Consider the following 14,413-nt stretch of genomic DNA (forward strand, 5'->3'; position numbering starts at 1 on the left):
ACAGCCTGTCGGCGCGGAGCAGGAGGCGGGACTCGGCTCCGCTATGACCAATTGTAAAAAAGGAAAGGTGATTCGCCCCGCTCACCGCTCCCTTCCCTGCCAAGTCCCCTCGGCCCCCGCCCCTCATCAATAAACTAGGGGCAAAGGTGGCAGTGACCTTAAGTAGCCGGAGGCAAAGGACCTTCACTGGAAGGTAAAGGATAATGCATCTTGGCTTGTATCTGTTGCTGCTCAGCAGTCGTAGAGACACCTGGTTCGGGGAAGAGGCTGGTCTTCGCGCGGGTGTGGGCTGAGGCGCGGTTACTCTTGGTTACAGCGCGGCCTGAAGTGGCGCAAGGGATTCCCATTTTCCCAGATGAAGTCGTACCCGCCTCGGTTTACCCGACTCTAAGCCTCCGTTTAATGCAGAGCCTCCCTTTCCTCCGTCTTGGCCTCTTCTCCCTTTCCATCTCAAACAGGGCGCCATTGTTAGGATGCACATGCTTGCCAACCCCCAACTTACGACTTGTGGTCTGACAAAGGGCTCTTCTGATTCATGCATTTATTTCTACTTAAAAATTTCCAGAAGGGTAAAAAGTAAATCTCAGTTGAATCTCTAGCATAGCAAATTCCAAGATCATGTAAAAAGCCGTATCTCCTGGCACACGCAGGACATTGAATAAATGTGAAGAGAAAGAAGGAAGGAAGAATGTGGTATTTAAATATATGAAATTTGGATCTGTTCCAAAAAACTCGAACTTTCCTGCCTTTTCCTCTGGAATGTCAGCCAATCCCTCCACGCATATATCCAGTCTCTTCATTGTTATGCCTATCCTGTAGCCTTCATTCATCTTACCCACAGCAGGAAGTGCCCTTTTTCCTCATCAAGGTTAACCCTTCCACCTGTGCATAATATCCCAGCCATTCCCAGACTGTCTAATCAGCTATCCTTTCGTCATTATCAATTTCTCCCTCAAACATAGTCATTCTCCCCCATTCTTTGAACGAAACAAAATCACCCTACCTCATCCACCCTCTCAAGCCACTCTATGTCCTTTCTTCTCAGAATCAAACCTCTGGAAAGAAACATTTAAAGTATATTTGCTGTCTTCACTTTCTAATCCCTTATATTTCCCACTACACCGTTGCTTTTGCCCACACAATCTATTGTTCTCTCAGTGGTCACAAAAAACTTCTTTTCTAATGGACCTATGGCCTATTTTTAAACATCTTTCCCAATGACCTCTGCAATCTTTTGAAAGCGCAGGTCATCTCCTTTGGCACCTACCTATCTACATGCTCCTGATCTTATTCTTCTGACAAAGAAGAATACTTTAGTTTGAAAACTGTTGCATAATGAGGTCTCCTTATCTTACAGCCATACCTTGTGCATAATAAGAGAAAAAATGGCCACACAAGGTTTCACTTCTTGAGTAGCAATAAGTGACTCTGAAAAAGCTGTTAGAGTAAAGAGGAGGAGACCTCACTGAATGAGACTTGAGCTGGGTTTGGACCCATATAAATGCAGAGCAGAAGTTGACACCTTTGAGAGAGGAAAAAATAATGTGAACTTAGCACAGATGAAAGAATATGGAAAAAGCATGATTATAAGTTGACCTGTTTGGTAGATGGAGGAGTCCTGCAATACAACAGTTGGAGGTAAGATTAGAAAGGATTCATAGAATAAAAGTCCTCGAAGACCAGACCAAGCTGGTTCAACTTGATGCTGTATTAAATGGGGATCCAGGACCAACTCTAACATTTATAAGGCCCACAAAAGGGCTACACATGGAGGCCCAGATAGCAAATGTCTAAATATGTGAAAGTTATAAAATTAGCTAACAAAATGTGAAATAAAAAAATTCAACTCTTTTACCTTGATAAATATACTTTCATAGCAACTCAAAAGACCAGATTTGAATGTAGAATTTTGGTCTTCTCACGCTTCATGCTGGAATAAGGCAGGTCAGGGAGAGATGGTTCCCATTACAGAGACTGAACTCTACTCTTTACTTCCCATAGCCAGTTCAGTCTTATGCTGCAGGATGTTACACACTCCCTGCACACTCCACCCCACATGTCCAAATTGCATTCCCACTTTCCCCCCAAAAAACAGTCATCCCTTAGGTCCATAGATGCCTGTCTCAGGATCAAGATAAGAAATCAGCACAGGTCTTGGAAATGAGCTCCCAGCCATTTGGGCAGGGATTCTGGCTTTGTACCTGGACTGAGATTTGAAGAAGTAAAGATATAGATGGGCACATTCCTTTGAGTCAGTGGATTCCTGTTAGTATGTAGGGATACATCCAGAGAAGGACCAGAGTAGAGCCTTTTAAGGCACAGGCCCTTCCCATCTTGATCTACAGTGGTACTAACAGAACCACTGAATTTCTTTAGTAGGGTAATGACATGTATAGTCAATCTATATCTTGAAGAATTAATGTATGTTTCTATGTTCCCCACCCACTCTGCTCTCATACTGATTTCTTAATGGCAGGAAACATACTGGAAAGAGAACTCTATTCCTGACTCTATCCTTATGTGGCATCTTCTCTCCAACATCCAGGTTCATAAATTATACCATTCTGTGATTTCCTTATTAATTAGTGTATCAGAAACCCGGATGTCTCCCAGTGTGAGAAAATAGAAAAGCCATGAAAAGCTCTCAGCCTGGAATAAAGCTTGGAACATTTACATTTGACTTCTAAATAAAAATACTTTGGATGTAGAAAGTCTTGAAGAGGTCCCATGTGAAGGGTACACATGCAGTATGAGTATTGAAAAGGCAGTAGGCCACCACAGATGGAGGGCACCCCTCTCACCATCTGTCTTTATGGCACACTGCTTCACTCTTTGGCCTGACAGTCATGCTCTGTTCTTGCAACCTCTCCATCTGGTACCAAGCGGTCTCTTCCTGACATTGTGCAATAAAAGCCACCAAGGACCCAGAGCCACTACAATTTCTAATTTAGAGAAGTAAGCCTAGAATCTTGCCCATGGATTCTGCATACCTCCTAGTGGTGCTGTAGATTGTTTTAGTGGGAGGCTTTGGTGCTTACTTGATTCCAGAACTCACTCTTCTAGCCTCATTTTTAGCATTTGTGACTGGTCTTTGCCAACCACCAGCACAACAGAACCAGCTAACTTCTTACTCAGGTCTTGCCATCTGCTGTTCTGACCTATTAATCCAGGTAAATACAGCCAAACACTTATATTCCTGTTCAAACCCAGTCGTACTGGTGTTGAACTTCCTAACCACTGCATATTCATGGGGACCACAGAAAACAGTAATATGTCAAAAGCTGAAAGAAGAAATCTGGCTTTCTCGTACTTAACTTCCAGTCTAGCCTCTTATAGTCCTCAGGGAGCACCTAGTTGGATAGATTGGAAAGCTGAAATTCTTTGTGAATTAACCCAAGATTTAGGGAACACCATTCATCCACCCATTTTTTGACAACAAACTAAACCCCTGGCTTTGGTTTGGTTTTGCAGATGCCCAGTCACAAAGAGGGTAAACCAAGAGAGTTATAGTGGTTTTAAAATATATCCACAAATTCTTTGATACTTCTCCCTTCAAGAAGTGGAGTTTAATTTCCCTCCTCTTGAGTGTGGACTGGACCTAGTGACTTGCATAGAAATGGCAGAAGTGACAATATGTGACTTCTGAGACTTGGGACTAAGAGGCACTACAATTTATCTTGCTTAGTCTCCCCTTTTAATCACTCAGTTTGGGGGGACCCAACTGCTATGTTATGAGGATTTTCAAGCAGAGGTTCATGTGACAAGAAACTTAAGCCTTTGACAAATAGCTGTGTGGAGTGAGCATTCTGGAAACCCTGTCTAACTTACAGGTGACTGCAGCCCCAGGCTAACATCTTTACTGTAACCTCATGAAAGACTCTGAGCTAGAACCACCCAGCTGAGCCTCTTCCAGGACCTATCCCACAGAAATTGTTTAAGATAATACATGTACACTGTTTTAAGTCACTTAATTTGGGGATCATTTGTTACACAGCAATTGATAGTTAATAAAAGAGTGTTGCAAGTGTCAGTCTATCCCCACAAATATCTAAACATTTACAACTTAGTAATGATAAGGCAATAATATTGACTAATGAGCAAAAGATGATGGATTTATAATCATAACTTCACATATTTAAAATTCAAGTGGTACAACCCCAAAAGAAAGTGGTAGAAACCACTTATTGGTGAGAACAAAGATTCTAATATCTTCAGACTGTTAACAGCATCACAGCAGTTGGAAATAAGAACAACTGTGGCGTCATTCAGAGACAATTAATAATAGGTCCTTAGCAGTAGAGAAGCCTTCCCTTCCCAAAACCTTAGAATGCATCACAAACATACTGTGCTCATCCAGTCTTGTGGAAAAATATGTTTCCATGAAAATAGAGAAAAAAATTCAAACATCCTCTTGCCCATCCAGATTAAGCCTAAAAGTTGAGAATTCTGTCTATAGGAGCCTTGTCAAAATAAAATTGACATCCTGACACCATTAAGTGCCCATATGACAGTAGAGTATGTTTGACAGCAAGAAGATTGATATTTTTTCTTAATATTCTATATTTCTGAAGTCTTAACATTGTGAATTAAGACTAGGTAGTAGAGGAATTTCCCTGTTAAATTAAAAATGAGGAAGAATCACATAAAAAAAGAGATCAGTTAGGCAGTTATACACTGCCTAACTAAATTCATTTTACAAATGTGTGAACCATATAAATAGGCCATACATACAAAAAAAGTCAAACAATATGCAAGTTGACCAGATGATAACTTAGAGCTAAGAAAATATATTTGAGGTATATTTGCATCTTTGTGATTCCATGGATACTTTTTCCTTAGAAGCGAGAGCATAAATGAAATTTTTGATCCACAAGGCCCAGAGCAATTTCTACACTTTTTTGGATTTCTACACTTTTTCCTCAGCCCTTGTGGTAGTTAGGTTCAGGTGTCAACTTGGCTAGGTGAAGGTGCCTAGTTCTGTTGCTGTGAACATGAGCCAATAGCGTATGAAGCTCATCTGTCGCTGATTACATCTGCGGTCTGCTAGGGGGGTGCCTGCTGCCATGAATGATTTTTGATTTAATTGGCTGGATGCTTAAATGAGAGAGGTCAATGCAGCACAGCCCAAGCAGCTCAGCATACCTCATCTTAGCACTCACAGCTCAGCCCAGGCCTTTGGCAATGCAGAAAGGAATCACCCTGGGGAAAGCTGTTGGAACCCAGAAGCCTGGAGGGAAGGCCACTGGAGATCACCTTGTGCCTTCTTGTGTAAGAAAGAACCTCAGATGAAAGTTAGCTGCCTTTCCTCTGAAGAACAATACGTTTTCAACTAAATAAATCCCCTTTTATTAAAAGCCGATCCATCTCTAATGTGTTGCATTCTGGCAGCTTTGCAGACTAACACAACCCCTCATCATCAAAAAAAAAAACATTAAAAAAACTACAAATACTGGATTGATACTAATTATAAGGCATTGTGAAAAATGCAAAGTATTAGCCACAATTCCTGCTCTAAAAAAGCCTTACAGAATACGTGAAAATCAGAAGTGTACAGCACCAATAAAATATTCTCAATCTCTAGCAGAAAAGTTGATGAAAAACATCCTTGGCAATCACTCTTTGCCTGGCCAACATCAGGAACCCCTTCCTTCTTTGCTAAAAGAAGCCTGATTTTGCTCAGCAAAGTGCTCAGCTCAGGAATGACTCTTGTTTTAGTTAATCCAGTAGCAGCTATTCCATTCCCCTATGCTAGATACTCATTTTTTTCTCTGCTTCCTCTCTAGGTGATTCAAGTTTCTTTGGTGGCCTCTAGGGAATTTTTCCTTTCTCTGGAAAATATCCCTTCCTACATGCTGCTATCTTCCTTCTATTTGGAATGTGAGTGTAAAGATGCAGTGTTTGGGGCTGTGACAGCCATCTTGTGACCAGGAAAGATAAGGTTATGGATGATAAGTGATAAAAAAAATAGTATAGATAAAAAGGGCAACAAAAATTCAGGGCCAAGGGAGACCACTTATATTTAGAGTGATATAATGAATATATATTATTCATCCCCTCATCTTCTGCTTGGCATTCATTCTCTGCTTTTCTGGTAACAGTATCTCCATTTCCTTTTGAGTAGCCATCCAACCCCTGCTCTCAGTTCATGCAATTCTGAGGCTGACCCCACTCATGGGTTCTAGGAGTGGACACATGACCCAGTCTTTGTCAACCAGAGCACCATGTTTCCTAGTCATAACAATAGGTTCAGGATGGGCATATGATCCAAGCAAGGCCAATGAAAGCCTTCTCTAGGGCTTTTGTTGCGATTTTTAAGAAACAGAAGTTGGTTTTCCTGAGGTTGTTAAATTGGTAGAATGTAAGCCTTTCCAAAGCTACTGCATTAATCTTATTGGTGTCTATTCCCTGGTAATCCTGATGCAAAATGAGAAAATGAAGTCAGCTCAGAGGAAAGCAAAAACAAAAGCGAGTGAAAGAGTACTGAGGAGATCTTACCTAAAATCATACCTAATGTCTGTCCCTGGACTTCTCAAATACATGAGGCAATGAATTCTCTTTTCTACTTAAACCAGTATGAGACCTGTCCTCATCGCTGGCAACTGAAAGAGTCTTAAAACAGGTGGCCAGAGACTATTGTACAGAGAAAAGTGTGATACAAGCAGAACTCTCAGGATGGAAAGAAATTCAATAAATAGATAGAGGGTTGAGCCTTCTGTATGGAGTAAATCTTGTAAACAAAAGCTTAGAGTCAGTGAATAAAGTCTGGTGGAAGAAACAATTCACCCTACAGAGTAAATCAGGGTCAGGGTCAGATTACAGAAGGGCTTGAAGGTTGGACGGAGTCTGAACTTTATTCTGTCGCCAACTCCAATCCATCAGAGACTTTTAAGTAGAAACCGCTGGTTTGGAAAGATTAATCCAACAGAGTCTTACAGGTTGGATTAAAGTCAACTCATGAGACAGTGAGGGCACAGCTCAAATATAGATTCTGCCCAAGAAGGGCTGATCTGAACAGTAGGTGACCACTCAGTACAGCAAAGCTAATTAATTTTTATCACCAAATAATAAGAGAACTCTTGATAAAATTTTGATGTAGTGACACAATACTTAAAACTGGTCATATATACATTCTGATGTTTACTGAGCATTGACTCTGAGCCCAGTACACTGCTAGATGTTTGGCATATAATAATAGGCCAGATAGCTGTGAAGCCTAAATTCAGTGGTGTATACTTCCATAAGACAAATAACTAAATGCAACCATGATAAATGCTATTACATATTACGCAGTTATGTATCAGGGAGCCTAATCCCAGTCTGGGTAGGTCCCTGGGAGTCAGGGAAGGCCTCCAAAAAAAGTAGCACTTTAGATGAGACCTGAAGCAGGGGTTAGAGTTAGTATAGTGAAGGAGGTTAACTAGTAGAACATACCAAGCAGAAGCATCCTAAAATGCGATTGTTATTTGATCAAGGATCTGACAAAATTCCAATATGGCTTTCCTCCAATCATGTAGAAAGAGTCTAAAGAATTACATAGGTAACTGGATCATATAGGGTCTTATTTACTGTGAAAAAGAATGAAGATTTTATCCTAAAAGCAATATTAACATTTATTTCTGAAGTTGACCATTCACATTCTTTTATTTGATCACAACAAGGAGCAGTATCTGCCCTTCTATATTCTAGGAGGTAACTAAGCTTACAGAGAATGCTTTGCATGAAAGTTTAGTTCCCAATGAGAAACCAAAGATGGGACCCAGCCTCATGTATATTTGAAGTAGATGGTCATCAGAGAGTATGACTCTAAGGTTTTGGAGAAGATCCTCTGTGTGGTGGATTGAACTGTGTACCCAGTTTAGACATGTTCTTGGTCTTGGTCCACATTGTGGTGGATGTGAACTCACTGTAAATAAGATCTCTTCAAGGTGTTACTTCACTTAAAGTGTGGCCCAGCTGAATCATTTAGGCTTTACTCCAGATTACTGGAGTCCTGTGTAAGCAGAATGAAAGCCAGACAGAGAGAGAAGCCACATTGGAAGCAGCCAGAAGTCAGAAGTCAAGGGGACCCAGAAAAGAAGAGAAGATGCTGCAATGTACAATGCCATGTGACATAAAAGCCAAGGGCCTCCATCCTGACCAAAAGGGGGAAAAGAAGTGTAACTAATAAAGTATCAGTGGCTGAGAGAGTTCAGAGTTGAGAGGCTACTCTGGAGGTCACTTTTATGCAAGCTTTAGTTAGACATTGCTACCTATCATAATTTGCCAAACCCCAACCAAAACCATTCCAGCCAATCCTAAAGAACATATAGAGCAATATATAAGATTCTACAAAGGTTTCATGCATTAAGGTAACTTTCCAGAAACCTACAATCTCCAGATGGGTCTCTGGATCATATAAGTCTTGAAACCTAGAAGGTTTCTCCAGAACATCAACTAGTTCCATCTCCTTACCCCATATTATCGACAACCCTTCCAATATGAAAAAAGTTAGAATGGCCATAGCCCAAATACCCCTAAAGAGTGGAATAGAAAGATCAAAGGTGATGGTGTAGTTATACATAGAAGCGTTTAAAAAAACAAATATGATTGCTGAATCATTGAATTGATATTTCTTTTAGTTTCCAGTGTCTTAGAACAGCTAGAAGCAAAAACCTAAAATTGTGGAATTGTAACCCATATCAAACTCTGAAAACTGTTGTTGTGCTTTGAAATTTATTGCTTTTTTGTATATATGTTATTTTTCACAAAAAAAGTCAATTGTGATAAAAAGAAATAATTATTCCTTCTAGCCTACTAATATTCTGGAGCAGCTAGAATGAAAAATCTGAGATGATGGTATGGTAGCCCATGACAAACTCTGGGACCTGTCTTGTAACTACTGTTGAAGAGTGCTTTGAAAACGATTGCTTTTTTATTTCTTTGCTTTGTATATATGTTGTATTATACAATAAAAAAAGTTTAAAAAAAAAAAAAATCCAAGGGCCGTGGATTGCCAGCAGCCAGCCCCACATTGCTACAGTATTCAAGGAGAAAGCATTGTCCTGCTGAGGCCTTGATTTTGAACTTCTCCTAGCCAATAAATTCCCATTGTTTAAACCAACCCATTGTATGGCATTTGTTTTAACAGCTGGGAAGTTAAAACATCCCACTTTGAAAATATTTTCCCTGCTTGCAAATTGATGTCTAAAATTCCTTGAAAAGGAAATTATTTGATACCATAATAAGAGATTGAAGGTCAAATGCCAATTCCTTTAGGCAAGGGAACACAGCAATTTACTTTTGCACTAAGGTGCAAACAACTAATAGCTGAACATTCCTGAGAACAAGTTTTGAAGTCACAGATTGTTGGAGGGCAGGAAGGTGTCTGATAGCAAAGGAAGAAGAAAAAGTCACAGAAAGGGAAAATGGAAACAGAAGTAATACTGGAGGCACCAGTACATGTTTAACACATGTTTGTAGGAAGAAGTGAAAGAAAGGGAGAAATAAATCTCACAATTTTATGAAGGCTTAGCTTCTATTTCAGGCAAGCAAATTCTCTTTTCTCCTTGAGTCCACAGATATCATGTATTTGGAAGACTAGGGGAAAGGAAAGAAAAAAAGAAAACACAATTACATTCTCCAGAAGTCCTTGAGGTACGTGGCTTATGACTTGTAAGCCAGTTAGCTGGTTCTGATACTAGAACATCAAACTATACATGTCCTTGCCTTTCAGTCCTGATGAGGAAGACAAACAACTCTCCCCCAGGATGGCCAGAGCCTGGGGAATGGATAGGGACTGAGTCCTTTGAGAATAGTAGGCAGGTAATAGTGGGAAACAGATATGCATTTCCAGGACTACAAGGTGAGGCCTAGCACATGGAATGTGGTGACCCTACATCTCTGAGGCCTCACTTGCAGAAGCACTGATCTTCTTTTGGCATTCTTTAGAAGTATATGGAACAAACAATTCGTCAACAGCCCCCATAGGTTTTGTTTAAACAGCCATGTTGAATTATTATTACTGACCATGAGTCATACATATGGGTAGACTTCTTCAGGTAAGTTGGGACAGTAAAGAAAGTCTGAGAAACACTACTTCTGAATAGTGAAATATAGGGTCTCCTTTTTTTCCAGGCAATACAAAAGACAAACCTCCTGTTTTCCTCCTGCATATTTCAACTAAATATGTATTTTTGTCATTTTTTATAAGCTTCTACTGTCAGAATAAAAAATACTTTGGGACTAGGTTTGTAAACTTACTATGTTAATTATAGCTTGACCTTTCACTAATTTCAAATTAACCAATGAGGACACAGTAAATTATCTTAATAAAGCATTATTTTCATTAAAGATTATTAGATGGATAAGAAAAAGATTCCCTGAAAACTAACCAGTGCTATTTACTTACAACAACCCTAGAATTTTGAAGAAAACATGATTGAAGGGTCTAAAATTGAATTTGGTGATTGGATATCTCTGCAAAATATGAATAATGTTAACAATGAATCCTTTTCCCCAGTGTGTTCTAAAGATTGTTTCCATGGTGATCTACATTGTTTTGTCTAAATTATTCTTCATGTCGTTTTTGTCCCCTCCATCTAGATATTCACAAAGTACCTATCACTTAAGTATCTATTCTCTGAACAAGTCCCTCGAAGGGGAAAGAGAATATTTCTTGGAAGAAATGAAAGGTTTTCACTTGTCAAAAAGGACCCAATTTGCAAGATTATATAGGGCTTGAAGTTCTCTCTAGACAGCTTTCCCCAGGGATCCACCTTCTGCTCAGGTGTTGGGAAAGCGTAAGTATCAGCCCACATCTTCTGTTACTTCTGAAATGTCTTTTCAGGAATACAGACTGATAACCTGGGGCAGGGCAGTAGGGAGGCATGCTGGATTGGGAGGAGATAGCTCTTGGAAAATAGCTGTCCCCACTGTATAGCAGACAGTATACACCAAACCATTTTCTCCTGGGCACATAGGAAAATTTAATTTTTAAGGTGAGACCAGGTACTAGTTCTAGCCGGTGATGAGAGCAGAAACAATGATACCTTCTTTGCCAGGCCCTAAAATCTCTTGAGATATCCTTTGCTATTTCTCTTCCTTTGTCTACTGGCTGGCTGGATGAGAGAATCTTAGAAGAAGGAAAGGCCACTGAATGCAAGGAAGCTATCTGTCAAATACTTGAACTGATGTGAGTGAGAAATAAACCTTTTATTGTATTAAGCTTTGGAGATTTGGGTTTGTTTGTTATTTCAGTAGGCCTATCCTGACTTTAATCAATGAGATATGGCAGGTTTTGGAATAGACCCAGCAAGAAGTCCACACAGTGAAATAAAATTCAATGACCAAATTTCGCAAGGATTCCATGCACTAGAGTAACTTTCCAGAAACCTACAACCTCCAGATGGGTCCCTGGACAAGATAAGTCCTGAAACCTAGAGGGCCCAGTCTCTCTAGAATATCAGATAGCTCCATCCTCCTACCCCATATTAGTGACATACCCTTCCAACATGAAAAAATTAGAATGCCCATAGCCCAGACACCCCTAAAGAGAGGGATGGAAGGATCAAAGGCAACAGTGGAATTATACAGAGAAAATAGAATTTAACAAATGAGTATGAATGCTGAATCATTACATTGATATCTCTTTTAGTCTCCAGTATCTTCTTAGAGCGCTAAAAGTAAAACCTAAAATTGTGATGTTGTAACCCATGTCATATTCTGTAATATGTTCTACAACTAACTGTGGTGCTGTGCTTTGAAATTTAGTGCTTTTTTGTATATATGTTATTTTTCACAAAGTGAAGGGAAAAAAGTTGGTTGTGATGATAAAAAAATATTTAAGCCTTCTAGCCTCCTATATTCTGGAGCACCTAGAAGGAAAAATCTGAGAAGATCGTATGGTACCCATAACAGATTCTGGGATCTGCCCTGAAACTACTTGTTGAAGAGTGCTTTGAAAACTAATTTTTTTTAATTTCTTTGCTTTGTGTGTATGTTATATTATACAATAAAAAAGTTTTTTAAAAATGCAGTGACCAGAGATGAGATAGACAAGTAAGGGGTCACAGTCCAGACTGGAAGTCAGTGTCTTCAACATGGTATTAGAAGTCATAGCCTGATGTTGACTGAGAATGGCAAGAGGGAGCCTTTGGACCCAAGGACTAGGGCTTCCACTGGACTCCAGTTCTTGAAAGCACCGTTTGCACAGTGATGGCAAGACAGAGCCTCCATGCCAAAGGAAACAACTAGAGCATTTAGAAGAGAATCAGGCAGGACAGGGATGATAAGGCAAGAGGATGATAAACTGTAGACCTGGTATCTAGGACCAGGGCACAAGTTAGAGGCTTGAGCACAGGAAAGTGAAGCAATCACCTCTTCCCTGGCCCAGGGACCATGAAGGGGAACAAAAGTGGTAGCCAACATGGCTAGCTCAATGCTGATCCTCAGGGTACTACTGAGGAAGGGATTGAGTAGAGTTGTACTTAGAGGAGGGCACAAAGTCACTTTGGCAGTTGCGGTCACAAAGCTACAAGGGCAGGGAGCAAAGCCAATCAGTACAATGAGAGTTCCAAAAACCAGAGCTCAGTTAAACAAGAGTCAGAAGGTCATTTACAGATAACAGGCAGCAAGAGATGGCAAGAATAAGGGGTTAGAGGAATAATTTGAGAAAAAGCAGCAAGAATGGAGTTTAATGATCAGCCAGCAGCCTCTAATACAAGGTCAGGTAAATTTCAAAGATGGCAATAAGTAAAGGACAAGAAGGGGCACTGATGAACCAACAAGCCAGGCAGTAACTGCTACTGGTTAAAAGGGTGGTGCAACAGTGGCTCAGTGGCAAGAATTCTTGCCTGCTGAGCTGGAGACACGGGTTCGATTCCTGGAGCCTGCCCATGCAAAAAGAAAAAAAAATTTTTTTTTAAAAAAAGGAAAGGAGGTCAGTCATCCAGAGGAAACATCCTCCTTCTGTAGCACTGTGAATGGACTGAATTACTGTATTGGTAAAGTCTGGCTTTGCCTCAGTCACATGTTCTTGCATATAAAAGCAAGATTAGCCTTATTCAGCAAGTAGGAGTTGGAATTATCGTTTTAGCTGTAGGCACTCGACAATCATCTGTTACTTAGATACCCATAAATGAGTTTTTATAGGCAATGAGCTGCAAGGTTGTTAACATTTACATCTGCCCCCATGCCTAAGAGTTTGGACTGCTGTATGTGAGGGATAAAATTCCTTCAGGTTGATCATTATAGGACGTACTGTATTTTATTGGGGAAAGTGTTTAGCAGCTCTTGGGATAATTAAGCTCTCATTCAAAGACCAGAGGAGCTCAAAATAACCAAGGATGATATAGACAACTGAAATGGCACAAGGAGTTGAATAAATGGTTAGTTGAACCCAGGATTCAGTCTCTGGGATGGAGTGATAGATGTTTTCCCCACAGGACTGGGATTTCATTGTTCTTAGGAAAAATCTCTGCAACATTATTTCAAATAAGAGAGAGACAGTGTTTCTCTCCATAAGCTGAAATTAAGTTTTTGATAAAATACTTCCAAGAAAGAACAAGCTGTAGATATCTCATTTACATTAGAGTATAAATGATTGATTCCAGACACTTTGCAGAGTTGATTTTAATTGTGGAGAGTCAGATAGCTGGGTCTCAGAATTGGGGATAAGGTGGGACTATGAGGAAGGTAAAATTCACAGAAAGGGATTAGTTAGGAATGCTACTGACCTCAAGTTACTTCTCTAGCTTCCTCCCCTGCTAGTCTTTCCAACCCTCACACTTACCCTCCAACACTGACCAAATACCTACCTTTTACAGGGCACATTGCATCCTTTTATGTCTCTGTGCTTCCCATGTTTATTACTTATGCCCAGAACTTTTTTTCCATCTCTACCTTCTCTGCCTAGATAGCTTTTACCTCACCCTTCAGGCCCATCACAAATGTTATTTCTCTGTGGAACCTGCCAATCTCCCAGGCAATGAGTGCCCCTTTCTGCTTCCTCTGTGTTCCAGTAGTGCTTTGTTCAGGCTCATCTTCAGCAGTGATTATGTTGGATATCTTCTCTGCTAGAGTGTGAGGCCCTCAATGGTAGGGACCATTGTGACTTGACTCTGGATTCTGTATTGAGCATTGGACCAGAAACTGAAATTTCCCAAAAGATGGCTGTTGAATCAATAAAAAGTTTTCTGCTTCACAACTTCCCTCAAAGCTCAGCGATCTCCTCAGACTCTATCCTGTATTCTTGGCTCTCTCTTGGTCTTGGTCTTCATTTTTCTCATTGGTAAATTGGAAGTAAATACACTTAGGTGGATGAAAATTTAAGTAAACTACTGAAAGAATTGTTTATATGCCTTGACTTTGGAAAGGATTGAAGCTTTACTAAGTACCTATTGTATTCCTGTTGCTGGACTGGAGGCAGGGAAGAAAC

The 14,413-nt window shown here is 40.2% G+C and overlaps 1 long non-coding RNA gene across 11 annotated transcripts in view; it reads left to right on the forward strand.

Moving 5' to 3' along the window:
* Positions 1 to 57: 57 nt before the first annotated feature.
* Positions 58 to 14,413, forward strand: part of LOC143652366 (uncharacterized) — a 110,775-nt gene continuing 96,419 nt past the window's right edge. For 8 of the 11 annotated variants that reach the window (XR_013160588.1, XR_013160586.1, XR_013160584.1 and 5 more), the window contains exons 1-3: positions 58 to 193; positions 5,784 to 5,877; positions 9,558 to 9,633. This is a non-coding gene — a long non-coding RNA (uncharacterized LOC143652366). Of the gene's footprint in view, positions 194 to 5,783; positions 5,878 to 9,557; positions 9,634 to 10,581; positions 10,779 to 11,039; positions 11,171 to 14,413 lie in introns of all 11 variants that reach the window. The other 3 variants (XR_013160589.1, XR_013160592.1, XR_013160591.1) reach the window with 2 other exon arrangements.

Source organism: Tamandua tetradactyla, chromosome 12, assembly GCF_023851605.1.
Source record: "Tamandua tetradactyla isolate mTamTet1 chromosome 12, mTamTet1.pri, whole genome shotgun sequence".
NCBI classification, from domain to species: Eukaryota; Metazoa; Chordata; class Mammalia; order Pilosa; family Myrmecophagidae; genus Tamandua; species Tamandua tetradactyla.